We start from the raw sequence: 17,238 nt of genomic DNA, 5'->3' as shown, positions 1-17,238 counted from the left end.
AATTATGGCATATTTCTTTTAAAATTAAGTTCTGCTTTTTAAAAAAGCATTTTACACAAAATGTTGCATTTGTGCAAAAAAAAGTTTTTCTGTGCAGTCTTTCCACATTTTCTGCACAAAACCATGTTTGTGCATGCTTTTGGGGGGAATCCCAAAGTGCAAAGAATCTGGACGCTATTCTCCATTTTTTCCCCAAAGGGTTGTCTCAGTGGATCAAGACACTTCTTTTTTCATCAAGAATAAGAACATCTGCAAGTATTCTTTACATCTCTAAAATGTGGTGGCCTTTCTGTGCTTGATCAGTGCAAAATATGGCAGTTGTTAAATATGAATTTCACATAGATCAGTGCCAAACATATTTGACCATTTTAAAAAGTTACATGAAAAAAACTGTGTATATTGAATGTATGTACTGATTAGGCTGTATGTGTGTGTTTTTAGCAACTTTGTGTTCTTGCACAGCCACTGTGGAAAGTGATTTGAATGTTAGATTCTGGGCCAAAACAGATGGCCCTAAATGGGTGGCATGATGCTGCCCCTTTGGGCACTTGATCAGGGCCACGACAACCGCAAGCTGTGGCACCAATCCAGCTATTTGCTGCATTTTTTTGGAGTCGGCAGAAGGGCACCTTTTCAGCCATAGCAGCAGCTTTGCAGCACACCTGTGGTGTGTGGTGTATAAATGCCACGTCACCGGAGCATTGCAATGCTGCCTGCCATCTGGTCAGGCTGCTCTGTGATGCTGGCTTGGGGGGCAGCATCAGGGTGTGCATCATCTAAACGCCATACCCCCATGCCACCCCAAAGCTGGCACTTACAGCCAGTCTATTTGGGACCTAAAACTCTAAGAGACAAAAGGTTCAACTACCTGCTCAGTCATGGAAACCCATTGGATGACTATGGGCAAATCATACTCCCTCATCCTAAGAGGAAAGCAGTGATAAACCTCCTCTGAATAAATCTTGCCAAGCAAACCTTAAGGTAGAATCACTGTAATTTAGAGTCAACTTGAAGGCATGATAAAACCACCACCACCACAACAACAACATTAGATTCTTGCAGAGTAGGGAGAAAATCATTTTTAAAAAATCATTTGTGCCACAAGAACAAAATAAGCCACTTTGTATCCTATATAAGAAGGAAGGCGGGATATAAATAAAATAAATTGTGAAATAAAACAAAATAAATTAAACAAGCAAAGCTGTATATCCCTGGTTGACGATAGAGATTCATTGCCTTATGAGGTTCTTTGTCCTTCCCCCAATACAACAGAGCATCTGTATTTATTTTTTGCTATATAATATGACTCTACCTCTATACTAGTATTTCATGTAAAACATGGACTGCTGCTTTTCAAAGGTAACTAGTTGTCATTCTAGGTTCCCTCAAATATTAATTTGTTGTGATTATTATCTTTAAAAAAAGAGAGAGAGACCCTTTCCCTGCTTTATGAAAATAATGAAAAAAATGCCTTATAGTTATTTTCTTATCTAAATATGACCAAAATGTAGTACAAAACACATTATCTTTTTATTCTTCTCATTGCCACCTCAGCATCCACAAAAGTATGTAAGGCAGCAGCACAAGACAACACTTGAATGTGGGGTATTTGTCATTGTGGCTGTTGTGTGCCTTCAAGTTGTTTCTGACTTATGGCAACTCTAAGGCAAACCGATCATGGGGTTTTCTTGGCAAGTTTTTTCAGAGGTGGTTTGACATTACCTGAGGCTGAAAGCATGAGACTAAAAGTTTCACAGGCTGCCAAAAGAGTAAATTTACCCTCATGAAGTTACAAGTGTCATGATATGCAGTTGTAACTCAACTATTGGGGAAAGGAATAAACTAGTTATTTGTCACTGATTACTTCTGTGCTCTGTGTTATTGCTGTTGTTTCTAAAAGTGTAGGGTACCCCCATTTTGTATATAGCTGGCTCGTTTTTCTTTATGTGCTGCTGACTCTGTGAACTTAAAATCCCCTTTGCCTTACAAGCCTGCATTTTATGAGTTGCTATGTACAGGAAAGAACTCTTTTCTCTGCTTGCCAAAGCCAACATTCATATAAAGGTGCTGACGTTGATTTATCCGTACTTTGCCCTTGTCTGGGTGGTGAAATGGTTGATTGTCATCCAATGTAATCAAATTTACACAGCATTGCACCAGAACTAGGAGCAAATTTAGACACTAGTGCTGCACAGAGTTTCTGCAGATCAACTCTGACTCTGTAAGGAATCCTTTCAGTGTGGGTGAGCCATAGCGGGCAGCTGCTGAATGTCTATGGACATTTTCTCTAGATTGTTTTTCTTACAGATTGAGAGACTGCCCTGTTTAGGTATGAACGCATGCCAGGTTAGGCATCAAGAGATACTGAATACACACAACAGTGGATCTACATATACAGATTGTGCTACAATACTAGGGAATGTGTAGAGGTTGAATCTCCCTTCTCTGAAAAGCCTGGGATCAGAAGTGTTTTAGTTTTCAGAGTTTTTCAGATTTTGGAATATTTGCACATACAAAATGAAATAACTTGGAGATGTGGCACAAGTCGAAACATCTAATTCATTTGTGTTTTGTATACACCTTATACACATAGTCTGAAGGTAATTTTATGCACAATATTTTTTAAATAGTGTTATTCATGAAATAAAATTTGTGTACACTGAACCATCAGAAAGCAATGATGTCACTATCTCAGCTACTCATGTGGACATTTTTGGAATGTTTCAGATTTCGGAATTGGAGGCTCAACCTGTATTATATTGTCAATGCAGAGCTTGGAGATAATGCATTAAGAACAACATTACCTGTACCAAGTTACTTCTTGCTATAATGAAGGCATAATATATCCTCCAACTGTCCTAATTTAGTAGGTACAGTCCAGATTAATCCTCTGCTGTCCCACTTTTACATTTGCTTTTAAAACGTCCCAGTTTCTCTGTCCCCTTTCCACTTTCACTCTAACTCGGCTTACTTCCATTGGTGCAAACTGAGTTCGAAGTACAAAAGAAGTTTTCACTCAGTTCAGTCAGCAAGGGGGAGAGGAGAGGATGGAGAGAAATCTTGGCCTTCTCTGTAGACTCAGGCAAAAGCAAACTGCTTCAGCCTCTCCTCACTTGTATGTTCATTCCCATTATTTTTGGCATCTTAAGCACACTCTGATATTGTTTGGCTACATGTGTCCTGTTTTTCATGTGTGAAATTATGGGGGGTAGGACATAACAAAGTTGTTTTTGCAAAACAATATAACTACTGATAATTTTACTTATTTCCATACAACATTTACTTGTCTCTTTTTCTCATGACTTTTGGAAAACAAAAAGGCTTTGGGGGCCACTTTGAGTGGATCTCCCCCCACTCCTATTTTAAGCCCTTTTCTTACAACAACAACAACAACAACAATAATAATAATATTTATTTGTATACCGCTATTCCAACATTAGATCATAGCAGTTAACAACATTAATACAATAAAAAAACATAATACATATCCCCAACAACAAATATCCCCATCCCCCCCCAAAAAAATCACCATACTATACAGAACATCGTTAAAAACATTACTATTTACAAGACAACAAAATTAGCTGGATAGAAACAGTTGTGTATTGGGGGGAGAACAAGATGGAATTAGAACACATGAGGGAATGCTTGTTGGAAAAGGAAGGTCTTGAGATTTTTCCTGAATAGATCTACAGAGGAGACAGAGCGGAGCTCTTCGGGAAGTGAGTTCCAAATCTGAGGGGCTGAGGTAGAAAATGCCCTTTGCATGGACGAGACATATCTCGTCTTAGGATTATTATTATTATTATTATTAAACTTTATTTCTATAGCGCTGTAATTATACACAGCGCTGTACAAAGTCGGTAAAATTAGGAGTAAATAAAAGCCTGCCCAAGGTGTACATTCTAAGATAATAACAATTAAAAGAGGAATAGATAAAATTACCATATAGAAAGGAAAAAACAGATTAAAAACATCAAATATCAAACAAATCACATCACATCAAATATTGTCAGACAGCCAGATAACAATCACAAATTCCCTGAGAACGCTTCCCTAAACAATATGGTTTTCAGCTCAGCTTTAAAGCTGGTTAGGGAAGTGATGAGCTGTGCATGCAGAGGAAGAAGGTTCCAGGAATGAGGGGCAGCTAGAGAGAAGGGACGGATCCGGGACGGGGCAGAGGAGATCCTGGGTTGAGAGAGGAGATTTTGGCTACCAGAGCGGAGAGTGCGAGTAGGGATGTAGGGAGAGAGAAGATCAGTTAAATAAAGAGGGGCCAGCCCATGCAGAGCTTTAAAGGTGAGTAGCAAAAGTTTGTACCTGATGCGGAAAGGAAGAGGGAGCCAGTGAAGGGAAGACAACAGAGGGGAGACATGATCATAACGGCGAGCGAGTGAAATAATGCGTGCAGCTGAATGCTGAACAGAAATTAATGGGTGGAGGTGAGAGAGAGGAAGCCCTGCCAGGAGGAGGTTACAGTAGTCTAATCGTGAGACCACTAGGGCATGGACCAGTGTCTTTGCGGTAGAAGCTGAGAGATATGGACGGATTTTGGTGATATTATAGAGAAAAAATCTGCAGACTTTAGCTGTAGTCTGGATCTGTGGGATAAATGACAAAGAGGAGTCAAAGATGAAACTGAGACTGCGGGCTTCCTGGACCGGCTGGATCGAGATATTATTGACGGAAATATAAAAGGAATAGTGAAGGGTGGGCTTAGGAGGGAAAACAAGAAGCTCAGTCTTGGACATATTGAGCTTCAGACGCCGATGGTGCATCCAGTGGGAGACAGCTGTTAAACAGGATGACACTTGCTGCTCTAGCTCTGGTGAAAGATTAGGGGTGGAAAGGTACAACTGGGTATCATTGGCGTAAAGATGGTAGGAGAAACCAAAAGAACTGATAAGTTTGCCAAGGGAGAGTGTGTATAAAGAGAACAGAAGGGGACCCAAAACAGAGCCCTGAGGAACTCCAACAGATAAGGGGACAGAAGACGAGGTCTGACCACCCGAGACCACTGAAAAAGATTGATCTGACAAGTAAGATGTGAACCAATCGAGAACAAGGCCCGAGAAACCAAGGTCAGAGAGTACATCTATTAGGAGACAGTGGTCCACGGTGTCGAAGGCCGCAGACAGATCGAGTAGGACAAGGATAGAATAAAGGCCATTCGCCTTGGCCCGCAAAAGATCATTTGAGATCTTAGTAAGGGCCGTCTCTGTGGAGTGCCGCGGGCGAAAACCAGACTGGAAGGGATCCAGAATGGAGTTGGTTTCAAGAAACTCAAGACAGCGTGAATAGACGACTCGTTCCAACACCTTGGAGAGAAAAGGAAGAAGAGAGATTGGACGATAGCTAGCCAAGGAAGAGGGGTCGAGAGAGGGTTTTTTCAGGATAGGGGAAACTAAGGCATGTTTGAAGACTGAGGGGAAGGAACCCGAAGAGAGAGAGAGATTAAAGATATAGAGGAGGGAGGGTAACAAAGAGGGGGCTATAGAGATTAGAAGACGAGAAGGAAGTGGGTCAAGAGAACAGGTGGTAGGTTTGGATGAGTTCAGCAGCGAAGAGAGTTCTTCCAAAGAAACAGGAGGAAACACAGAGAGTTTATTAGTAGGAGGGGCAAGGAGATTAGTGGTGGGAGCCAAATCAAGAAGAGTTAACTCAGAACAAATGGTAGTGATCTTTGTAATGAAGTAGTTGGCGAAGTCGGAGGGAGAAAATAGTGGAGAGACGGAGGGAGGAGAGGGTTTTAACAGTGTGTTGAAACAGGAGAACAAGCGCTGCGGGCGCCTCTCGTTGGCGCAGATCAATGATTTGAAGGAGTCTTGTTTTGCCATCGACAGGGCGTGTGAAAAGGATAAAAGAACGAACTTAAAATGGATAAAGTCAGCCCACTCCCTAGGAACCCTCAAAAAATGCTGCCCGGTTGATCTGAGAGTGCGGGGCGGACTATATGGGGAGAGGCGGTCCTCCAAGTACCCTGGGCCCAAGCCATTTAGGGCTTTATAGGTTAAAACCAACACCTTGTATTGCGCCCGGAAGCGAATAGGCAGCCAATGTAGATCTTGCAAAATGGGTGTTATATGGCAGGTCCTGGAGCATCCAGTGACCAGCCTTGCTGCCATATTCTGTACCAATTGAAGCTTCCAGGTTTGGCACAAGGGTTGCCCCATGTAGAGCGCATTGCAGAAATCTAATCGAGAGGTTACCAGAGCATGTACCACCATTTCAAGGTCCCCCCGGCCCAAGTAGGGTCCCAGCTGGCGTGTCAGCCGAAGCTGGTAACAGGTGCTCCTGACCGTCGTTCCCCCCCCCCCCCCCAGGAGGAACAGCAGCAGCAACAATGACAATGACAAGTAATAAAAAAGCAATTTATATTGTAACAAATAACACCATTACTTATTTTTTAAATGTAATATCTATGTCAAAGAAGTTACTTTCTGGGGTTTCACAAGTTATAGAACAAACTACTTTTGGAAAGTAATTTCTCAGATTCTGTGTCCATGCACATGGACAAGGCCATGCTCTTTTAGAGTGTCGGTGACCTTTTGCAGCAAAGGTAACACATGCAAGCTTAATTTCTCACAGTTTCAGCTTTTCCGGAGAGATGTTAAGAGGCTCAGTTTTGAACAAGATTAAACATGTTCACAGCTGAAATCTAAATGGGTTCTGCATCAGTGCTGAAATGGTGTGCTTAAATGTTGATCCCTAGCGCCGTCGATGTGCAGCCCACAGCAAATGTTCACCCCAGCTGCTGTCCTTCCCATTAACAGAAGAATTAAGGAATCACCCTCACTAAAACAATCTGAAGCCAAGATTTCAGTAGCTGTCAGTTTGTAGGCGGAAGACTATAATAGATTGGATACAGCCAAGAATGCTAACCTCAGGTCAGCTCCTTTGAACACAATCATAATTTTGGGTGCTTTCCCCCCCACATGCTGCCTGAATTATATTTAGAGTCTCACTGTAATCATTTTATTGTCAGTCTTGCAATTTGGCTTGAGAAGTCCATGTACTATCAGACACCAGTGATAAAGTAATGTGATGTTCTTTTCAGATGCCTCTTTAAGTGCAACCCACTTTGCCAATGGCAAATGAGATGTTAGTCACATACTTTAGAAGAAATAATGGCAGTTGCTAATCTTCTGCTCGTGCAGAATTGATCAACCCAATTTTTTTTTTGATCTTCAGAAATGACATAGGAGCATCTTCTGTTTCCTATTATCCCTAAAGCAATGGTCCGCAAACTTTGGTCCTCCAGAGATTTTGAAGTTCAGTTCCCAGAAGTCCCAGCCAGCTTGGCCAACAATTAGGAGTTCTGAGAGTTGCAATCCAAAACGTCTGAAGGACCAAAGTTTGGGAATCACTTCCCTAAAGCAAAGGACAGGAGCCTGATTTTATGGGGGGGATGGGCACGCAGATGAGGAGTACTGAGGGCTACCAAGGCCCTCTGCCTATGAGTTATTTCCCTGCTGCTCTTCCCCAAGTACACAAGTATACATTTATTGGAACATATTTTAAAAGCACAAAATAACTTGAAATTAAACTCTGCACAATAAAGGTAAATTCCATCCAAACAACAGAGAAATTACTAAAAGATATAAGAAATGAATTTTCCCGGGGAAATGAATTCCTTCTTATACACCTTTCTACCTCTTTGGTTCAGTTCAATCAAACTGAAAAAGTGCCTAGGATGGACAGATGCAGTGAAATAAAATCTGAAGAGATGAAACACACTTTTGGATCCTGTCTGCTCTTCAGAATGGACTTTAACACATACCTCCAACACACAGTGCGGGTCTCGGTTAGCAGGGACCCTTTCACACAATTATAGCTGTATGGTTTCACTTTAGTTGCTGTGGAAACATCCTATAGAATCCTGGGATTTGTAGTTTGGTGAGACACAGGAACTCTCTGAGAATTCTAAATGCCACTCTCTAAACTGGAAATCTCAGAATTCCATAGCAGGGAACTATGACAACTAAAGTACAGCATCCATGGATTTTGTTATCCACGAGGGATCTTGGAACCAAACCCTAGCGTATAAGAAGGGTCCACTGTAGAATCATAATGTTATAATTTTATTGTGCAAAAAGGACCCTGATGTTTTGGACTTCAACTCCCAGAAGCCTCAAACAAAGTGGTCAGTGGTAAGAGAATGGAGGATTTGTAATTTGTAACTTCTAGAGGACCAAATGTTCCTCAGCCCTTTGGGGTAATTGAGACAAAAGTGCAGTTGAACCAACTATGGTTGGTCTGCTGCCCTCATATCAACTAGAACCTGATGTAGAATTTACATTTTTAACTAAACCACCCAGAATTCCATAGTTCACTTGTCAATTAAACATGCTGGCTATAGGATTCTGGAAGGTGTAGTCCCAAAAGGTAGTTTTTCCAAGCTCTATTCTAGTCCTTGAGTCATATGGGTGAAACAAAGGTCAGAAGTCAAAGACAGATAACACAAAATAACTTGGGTTACAAAACCTAAGGTAATGACAGAGATGTGTTAACACCTAAGAGGTCATGAGACACTGAACAAGTATATTGCAGGATATATTGTCCATATACTAATATGTACTTAGTGTCATCTCTTCATCTCCCAAATAAGAATTTCCTGTTTGGATAGTAAAGCAGTCTCTCAGTGGCTGAATTCATACTTATCTATTTAATCAGATAAGATACAGCTCCTAATGACACCCTGGCTGTAACACAGCCAGTATATTTTGCTCCAAGTGTTCCTTTAAAAAGCAAGGATTCGTATATTCTTCAAAGCCATTTTGCATACTTCAGATTGGATATGGGAATCCATGCAGAGTTCAGTGCATGGAGAAAGAGTTATCAATTAACTTGATGTCCATATCTCATCCTGGCAGTCATGCAGTTCTCCAGATTTTCTTGGACTACATCTTTCTGAATTCCTCACCATTGGCTAGGCTGAGTAGGTTGACTTGCAGTCCAACTGTATCTGCTGGGCTATGAGTCACAAGTGAAAATTTTCAAATGCTTACAACAAGATTTTTAAATTAAAGTAGAGATAATGTACAGAGCACTAAGTATGAAAATAGAAAAGTCCCTTATACAGTAGACCTTTGTTATCCAATGGGGTTTGATTCCAGGAACCCCTCAAGCATGGATACCAAAATCTGTTAATGCTCTTGTTCCATTAAATGCAATGGCACAGTACAACAGTGTCCCTTATAGAAAATGACAAAATCAAGGTTTGATGTTTGTTTGGAATTTATATATTTTTAAATATTTGCAAGCCAGGGATGGTTGAATCCATGGATAAAAATCTATAGATACAGAGAGCTGACTGTACCATTTAAGATCATTGGTTCCCCTCATCAGACAGCTCCCAAACTCTCCCATCCACTGGGGGGATTCAGGAAGCTGTAATCTAAAAAGTTAACCTTTTCAAGCTCTTCATCTAGTACATGATACTTTATTTACACTGACAACCATCAGCTCTCCAAGGTCTCAGACAAAGATCTTTTCTCATCTCCACTGGACATGCTAAGAACTGGATTTCAGCTCTGCTGAAACCTACAGCCCTTCTCTCTCCAAAAATATGCTTGGCTGCATTTAATGCTATATTGGATTGTGGCCAATATATAGCTGAGATATTGATTTCTGTGCCATCTGACTCCATGTGAGAGCTTCCATATGCACCAGTCTTGCTGTAAGAGATTATTGCACATCCATTTTCGCCCAATCCAGGCACAGGCTGGGCATGGCTTGAATGAGTGAAAACGGATCTTATCACACACCTTTTTGCCCAACTCAGCCTCATTGTGTACCTAATCCAGACTCCTGGCCTACTTTTTGAAGGACGGGAAAATATTGTAGGTTCAAATAGTACGCAGGAGTCTGGATCAGGTAGGCAATGCAGCTGAGTTGGGCAAAAAGGCGTGCAATAATCTCCTTACAGTCAGTGGAAACAGTATCTGACATGCCACAAGGTATGATGAAAGTGAGCCTGTTTCATTCTTCCGACCAACACACATCAAGGTTTCAGCACATGGATTTTCTCGTGAAAGATTCTGGACATCTCACAAAACCAGTGGTATTTTCATGTTTATTTAAGAATGAGATATCTGCTTCCTGCTTAACTGACTGCAATCCTAAGCACACTTACCCAGGAATAAGTCCCACAGAACACAATAGCATATGGTCCCCAATAGTAATCAAGATAACCTTGAAAACCCCACAATTATCTATTGCCAAATTTAATGCCTCCTTTGTGATTTCCAATTTGCTTCTTGGCTTAAAAAAAGGACTTTCCTCGGGTCTCAGCCAGTGTTCCAGGCAAAGTTGCCCCCTAAGGCGGCATCCATACTGCAGAAACAAACCACTTTTGACACCACTTTAACTGTCATGGCTCAATGCTATGGCATTCTGGGATTTGTAGTTTTTATCCTTCTCCATGAGAGTGCCCTGGTGTCACAACAAACTACAAATCTGAGGATTCCATAACATCTAGCCATGGCAGTTAGAGTGGTATCAAACTGGATTATTTCTGCAGTGAGATGTAGCCCAGGCCCCCTAGAATGTATGGATAGCATTTGAGTTTTAAACATTTGTTTTAAAAAACAGAGGTGGGTGCAGCAAGGATGTGTGATTTCCCAAAGGGCAGGGAGACATAGTTGGCTCCTCACCGTCTACCAGTTGCCAATCTCTGCAGTAAGAACTGCTTCCAAATAAACACACAAAAGATTGAGCCCAATGAATATAATCTTTTAATGTATTCTTTCCTCTTCAGGGTTCACCATATGTGTCCAGTTTTATGCAGATAAGCCACTCTGATTGTCTTGCTACAGATAAGCAGGATATAAATATATATATTATTTAATTATTATTATTATTAAAATACATAAGATACAGCCAATTTTGTTTCTCAGCACACGTCACTGGAGGAAGACTGGTGATCCAGACTTGTGAATCTCAGTTTGGCTTCAGGAACTAGATTCAAAAAGATTGGGGCTGGCTTGAATCAAGTTCAGATCCAAATGGCTGATTTGGGGTCTCAGGTGAACCAGAGGCCCTATGTTTGTAGGTGATGGTAATGTAAGAGAATTTATAGTTTCCTGGCAAGGTTTTTAAATGCAGGCCTGCAGCAGGGTCTCTCCTAGGAATCATGCAGTACTCCAAATGTTGAATTGTATCTGTATGTCCCAAGAGCCCTAACCAGCATAGTGAATGATGAGGAATTGTGGTAGCCCAAGGGCATCTGGACACACATATGATTCTTAATATCTGGAAAGCCACATGATTCTAGGTCAAGGAGATCACTGGACTGGAGAGAGAGAAAATGGAGCCTGAAATGTGCTACAGAAAACAGTACAACACAAATGAATGCCACAGTAGTTATGCTCTCTGTTTCAGTACTCCCTTAAGTATACAGTTCTCTTTGTTTAAATATTCTGCTGGCCTCTCCTTTGTCTTATTTTTCAAAATAGTAATAAACCTTTCTTCACTTTACTCTTTGTTTCTCTCTTAACCTATAATTTACTTATAATTTGGCTTTTTGGTTTCTCTCTTCTTCTCCAGTTAATTATTGCATCCTTTTTTTCCTTCACCACTTCCCTTCTTTTGTTCTGCAAAGGTTTGCTCTCTCCCTCCATGCCATTTCTCCCTTTATTTGATGTTGAGGTTGTGCCAGGGGTGTAGCTATGGAGTGTGAGGTGAAATGAGGACACTGTGTCCTATAAGAATTCTGCCTGTCCAAATGAAATTTTCCTTCCATCCCCAAATTTCTAACATTTCAGTAATTTAAACTTCAGATGAGCATTTAGAAATAAATTTTAGGCATCCAAAGAAAAGAGGCAAGCACAGTTACCAAGGGAATGGAAAAACAGCAAATATAAGAGGTCTAGGTGTGAATGATTTTCCATGTTTCGTTCTCTGCAATGCTAGAAACTTGGGGATTGAAAGCAATATCATGGAAGGGGAGCAGAGGTCTTATGTGAGGGAAGTGCTTTCATTTTGCCACCTTTCATAGCTACACTCCTAATAGGAACACCGAAAACATGTTGTGCCTCATAAATTCTATACAGTTGTTGTTTGTTGTTAACTGCCCTTGAGTCAACCTCAACTTATGGCAACTCTGTGGATGAGACATCTCTAAGACCCCCTAACACCACCACCCCCGCTCTGTTTAGGACTGGCAAATTCATATCCATGACCTCCCTAATAGAGTCTTTCTCTTCTTTCTACTGCCTTTACTTTTCCTAGCAGTATTGTCTTTTCTAGTGAGTCATGCCTTCTCATGATGTAGCCAAAATATGACAGCCTCAATTTGATAATCTTAGCTTTTAGTGGTATTTCAGGGTTGATCTGTTCAAGGACCCATTTCTTTGCCTTTTTCAGTATTTTTCACTATAAATGTTCTTTACTGTCTAGCTCTCACATCCATACATAGTGATAGGGAATATCATGGCTTAGATGATTTAAACTTTAGTACTCACTTCCGTATCTTTGTTCTTTAAGATATTGTCCAGTTATTTCATCACTGTCCTTCCCCTTTCTAGCACCATTCTATACAGACCCTAGCTTATTTTATTACTTTATAAATCATCAAGACAGAAGTGTATGGAATAATTTGTGACAAGATTGAAGAACATGCCATGAAACTAGCCACCTCCAGTGTCATTTTTAGGCAGAGGAGTAGGATATGTTGTTGTTATGTGCCTTAAAGTCATTTCTGACTTATGGTGACTCTAAGCGAAACCTGTCATGGGGTTTTCATGGCAGAATTTGTTCAAAGGGGATTTGCCTTTGCCTTCCTCTGAGGCTGAGAGTGTGTGAATTGCTCAAAGTCATGCAGTGGATTTCTGTAGCTGAGCAGGGATTCAAACCTGGTCTACAGAGTCCATCGTTCAAGCCATTACACCACACTGGTATACATGTAATAACAGCCTAAGGGAAATGCAAGGCAACTATGTCCTACACTCCTTTGCTACATCACACTGAGCACGGGACTTGCTTGTGACTTCTTGCAGCCTAAAGTATCTTCATCTTACTTAAGTCAAGGTGCGTAATACCCAAGTCATCCATTGCTGCTGGGGCACTTGAGACAGAACATCCCATAAGCACTTCTCCTCATCCTTGGTAGTAAAAATAAAAAAGTAACAAAGTAAGTTAACTTTAAAAGGGAATAGGAAGAGAAAAGGATATAGTTAGCAGCACCTTTAAAACTAACTGATGTATCATAGCACAAGCTTTCATGGTTTTCAATCCACTTCTTCAAACATAGTGATAGAGTTAATATCCAGTCAAGTAAATAAGGATTTGCTGTCCTTTTATGACATCTCAAATCTGCTCTTGGAGGCAGTTACCTCACTTAGGGCCTGATCAGATAGGCCAAAATAAAGCTGCTTCAGGCCACTTTGGAAGTGTGCTGTTTAAATGATGCATGTGTCCTAAGAGGCCGGAAGCTGTGCCAAAGCCACACTCCAGTCCTAAGGACTGGTGTGCAGCTTTGGCACAGCTTCTGGCCTCTTAAAATGTGTGTGTCATTTAAACAGCATACCTCCAAAGTGAGCCAAAGCAGCTTTATTTTGGCCTGTCTGTTCGGGCCCATAGTCTAATTGTAGCGCCAGCCCAGGTTCACCTGCAAGTTCCAGTTTTGTGCTTACCTTCTCCCTCTCAACAGAACAATTCTTTACATGATCTATCATTCATAGCATTAACTTATATAAAAAGTAATCACACATCATTTACAGTTTAGTCACCTCCTTTTCTGGGCATCTCCTGTTTTTACAGGAACTGATTTCTTTATTTCTTTATTTCTTTCTTTTCTTTTCTTTTCTTTTCTTTTCTTTACTTAAACCATAAAAACCTGACATTAAAGGGTACATTTACAGCTTATCTCACTGCCTATTGCTGCACTGGTTCCCCATTAACAACTTTATTATTATGTGACGACAACTCAGGCTTTAGTTCAGAATGCAAATTAGTTCACTGAGAATGGCAAGCGCAGTATATAAAAATTATAAGATGGGTTCCCCCTACGGCTACAATACCCAGCTTCACCATGAAAATAGATCTTTGCTTCTGCTAAAGATTAAAGACAAAAGCAAGTAAGCAGAACATAATCCTTGGAGAGGAAAGAATTGAGAGTGACATGAATGCCAGGAAGGTGAGTTTATGGCATCCAAGTTGCTAATACCAAAGTGATGGGCAATATCTGGTCCTCCAGATGTTGCTAGACTGCAATACCCGTTAGTCCTAGCAACTATAACCAAAGTTGAAGGATGCTAGGAGTTACAGTTGAATAATATTGGGAGGGCAACATGATCTTCATCCCTGCAATAGCTCATCTTTCAAAGTGCTTTCTTATCTGGGCTGACATTCCCTTTCTTTCTTTCTTTCTTTCTTTCTTTCTTTCTTTCTTTATTTATTTATTTACTTACTTACTTATTTATATAGTTATATCCCACCCTTTATCCAAAGATCACAGTGTGGCTTGCGATTAAACCACCTTTAAAAATAATTACAAAAGTTTAAAATATTAAAAAATATATTAAATAGTTTTCAATTTGTGAAGTCGAAGGCTTTCATGGCCAACATCCATAGCTTTTTGTGGGTTTTTTTAGGCTATGAGGCTGTGTTTCTGGAAGGGTTTTTTCCTGATGTTTCACCAGCAGCTGTGGCTGGCATCTTCAGAGAAAGTTTTAAATTTACATGCAGGCAATTTAAAACCAGTTAAAACAATTTTGAATAATGTAACTATAAAACATGTGCTTCCTGGATAAAATCAGTCTGGCCCAAAGGCTTTAATTAAAAACCTCTGTTTTTAACTTGGTGTCAAAATGATTTTAATGTTGGCACCAACTGGGCTTCCAGAGAGAGGGAATTCCACAACTAGAATACCACTGCAGAAAAGGCAATCTTCCCATGTTACTGCTGTGTGCCTTCAAGTCATTTTTTTTTTTTTTACTTACGGTGACCCTAAGGCAAACCTATCAGGGAGTTTTCTTGGCAAGTTTCTTCAGAGGAGGTTTGTCACTGCCATTCTCTGAGGCCAAGAGAGTGTGATTTACCCAAGGTCACCCTGTGGGGTTTGATGCTCAAGCAGTGATTTGAAACCAAGTCTCCAGTATTGGTGTCCAATGTTCAAACCACCACACCATTCAGACTCTCTTCCCATTCCTCTCCCAATGCATTTCCCCTACTGATGGGACATGGAAGAAGGCCCCTCCAGTAAATCTGAATTTGCAGGTAGCAAGAACTGAGTAGAACAGCTGAGGACAGGGTGATTTGGAGGTCTCTCTTTCATGGAGTCACCATTGAAAGCAGTTAACATCAACAACATACAGAGAGAGAGGTGCTGCCCAGAATAACATCCCAAATCCACAAGACAATGGTGCTTTCCAGACCGGTGCTTTGCGCCGGCCTGGATACATGCTAGGATTGCCTTGGGGTGTCCTTTACCAGTGGCTTGATAATGGTGGCGCCCTGTATACATGGGCACTGCCATTACACATCATGGCCATGCTGCAGCCAAACAGCGCAGTGTGGGCATGATGTGCTCGTGCTGCTGCAGGGTGCTTGTGGTGCCCTTTTGCTGTATCGCTGGTGCAATCTTTAGACAGCTGTGCCAGTGATACGGAAGAGAAAGGGGCTGAGCGGCCCCTTTCTCTCTTTCCCCGCAGCTATTGGGGTATCCTTGCGGCATGAAGCCCCAAGGACACCCCTTTCCAGACCAGGGGGAAGCGGTGTTTTGCCGCTTCCCTGAGGCCTGGAAAAGCGGCGGATTGGGGCCTCTGGGATACCCAGGCCCCAATCCAGTGGGGAAAGGGGTGGGTGCAGGACACCTCAAAGGGGAGGTCTGTAGCCTGCCAAAGATACCTTTACTGGGTCAACCAAAAATGCATAAAATACATCATGCAAACATTCAAAGCTCCACTGGCTTCTTTATCAGGCAAAATTGTTAATCATACAGGTAGAAGAAGAAATGATAACATCTTGTTCTCAGCACCTTGGATTGACCCTCTAAAATTCATACTAAAACCTGAAGTAGATTCGTTTTCCCACTGACATCAGAGTCATGAGCTGCCGCTGTTGAATCTGTTTTCTCATAGTTTCCATTTATGAAACAATATTTGTGCAATCGCAGTGAAGATTTTCACATGCATCATGATTAAAGATGACTTAACCAGGGAATAAGCAGCAACATATCATTCATGGGGAAATCCCATAAATAATTTACTGCTGGTTATTCCCTGGTTATTCCTGGGATAAGTCATCTTTAATCACGATCATGTGAAAATCTTCACTGTGGTTGTGTGAATATCGTTGGATAATGCCCATTTAAACTCCCGATTTTCCCTGTGTGATAAAGTCCCTTGCTGTTATTATGGTTAGCTGTCCTCAAGTTGGTTATGGCGACCCTGTGGATGAGACTTCTCCAAGTTTTCCTATCCTCCACTGCTCTGCTTAAGTCCTATAGGTTCAAGCTGGTGACCTCCCTAATTGAGTCCATCCATCTTACATGTGATATTTCCTTCTTTCTACTGCCATCCACCTTTCCTAGCATTAATGTCTTTTCAAATGATTCATGCCTTCTCATGATGTGGCCAAAGTATGACAGCTTTAGTTTTATCATCTTGGCTTCTAGGAGAGTTCTGGTTTGATACGTTCAAGGACCCATTTGTTTGTCTTTTTTGGTGGTCCATGGTATCCTTAGCACTCTTCTCCTGAATCACATCTCAAATGAGCTGAATTTTTTCCCTATCCACTTTTTTCACTGTCCAACTCTTACATCCATACATGGCAATGGGAAATGCAATGGCTTGGATGATTCTGACTTTCATGCTCAATTTTATATTACTCTTTAGGATCTTACCTAGTTCTTTCATAGCTGTCTTTTCCATCTCTAGTCTTCTTCTTTCTTGGCTGCAGTCTCCATTCTAGAGACCTTATAAAACTACATACCCTAGGATTCCATAGGGTAGAGCTGCAGAGCTTAAAGTGGTGTCATACCGCATTATTTCTTCAGTGTAGATGCATCAAAAGTCAAACATTTTAACCACTACATCACCCTGAGTCCAAGGAACCTAAACTTTCCAAGCATATACATGACTTTATTCTTCACTATGGAAATGAACAACTAGGCTGTAGTCTTTTCTTTCTTTCTTTCTTGCTTTTCCCCCTTTTTAGAAGACTTTTGGATCTGTGATAATCAATATAATATACACTTCTTAAAGAAAATGTATATAAAATCGAATCCCGAAG

Source organism: Sceloporus occidentalis, unplaced genomic scaffold, assembly GCF_023333645.1.
Source record: "Sceloporus occidentalis isolate IW3139 unplaced genomic scaffold, rSceOcc1.0.p SCAF_1, whole genome shotgun sequence".
Classification (NCBI taxonomy): Eukaryota; Metazoa; Chordata; class Lepidosauria; order Squamata; family Phrynosomatidae; genus Sceloporus; species Sceloporus occidentalis.
The sequence above is the reverse complement of the archived record's forward strand: the minus strand, read 5'-3'. Positions refer to the sequence as shown.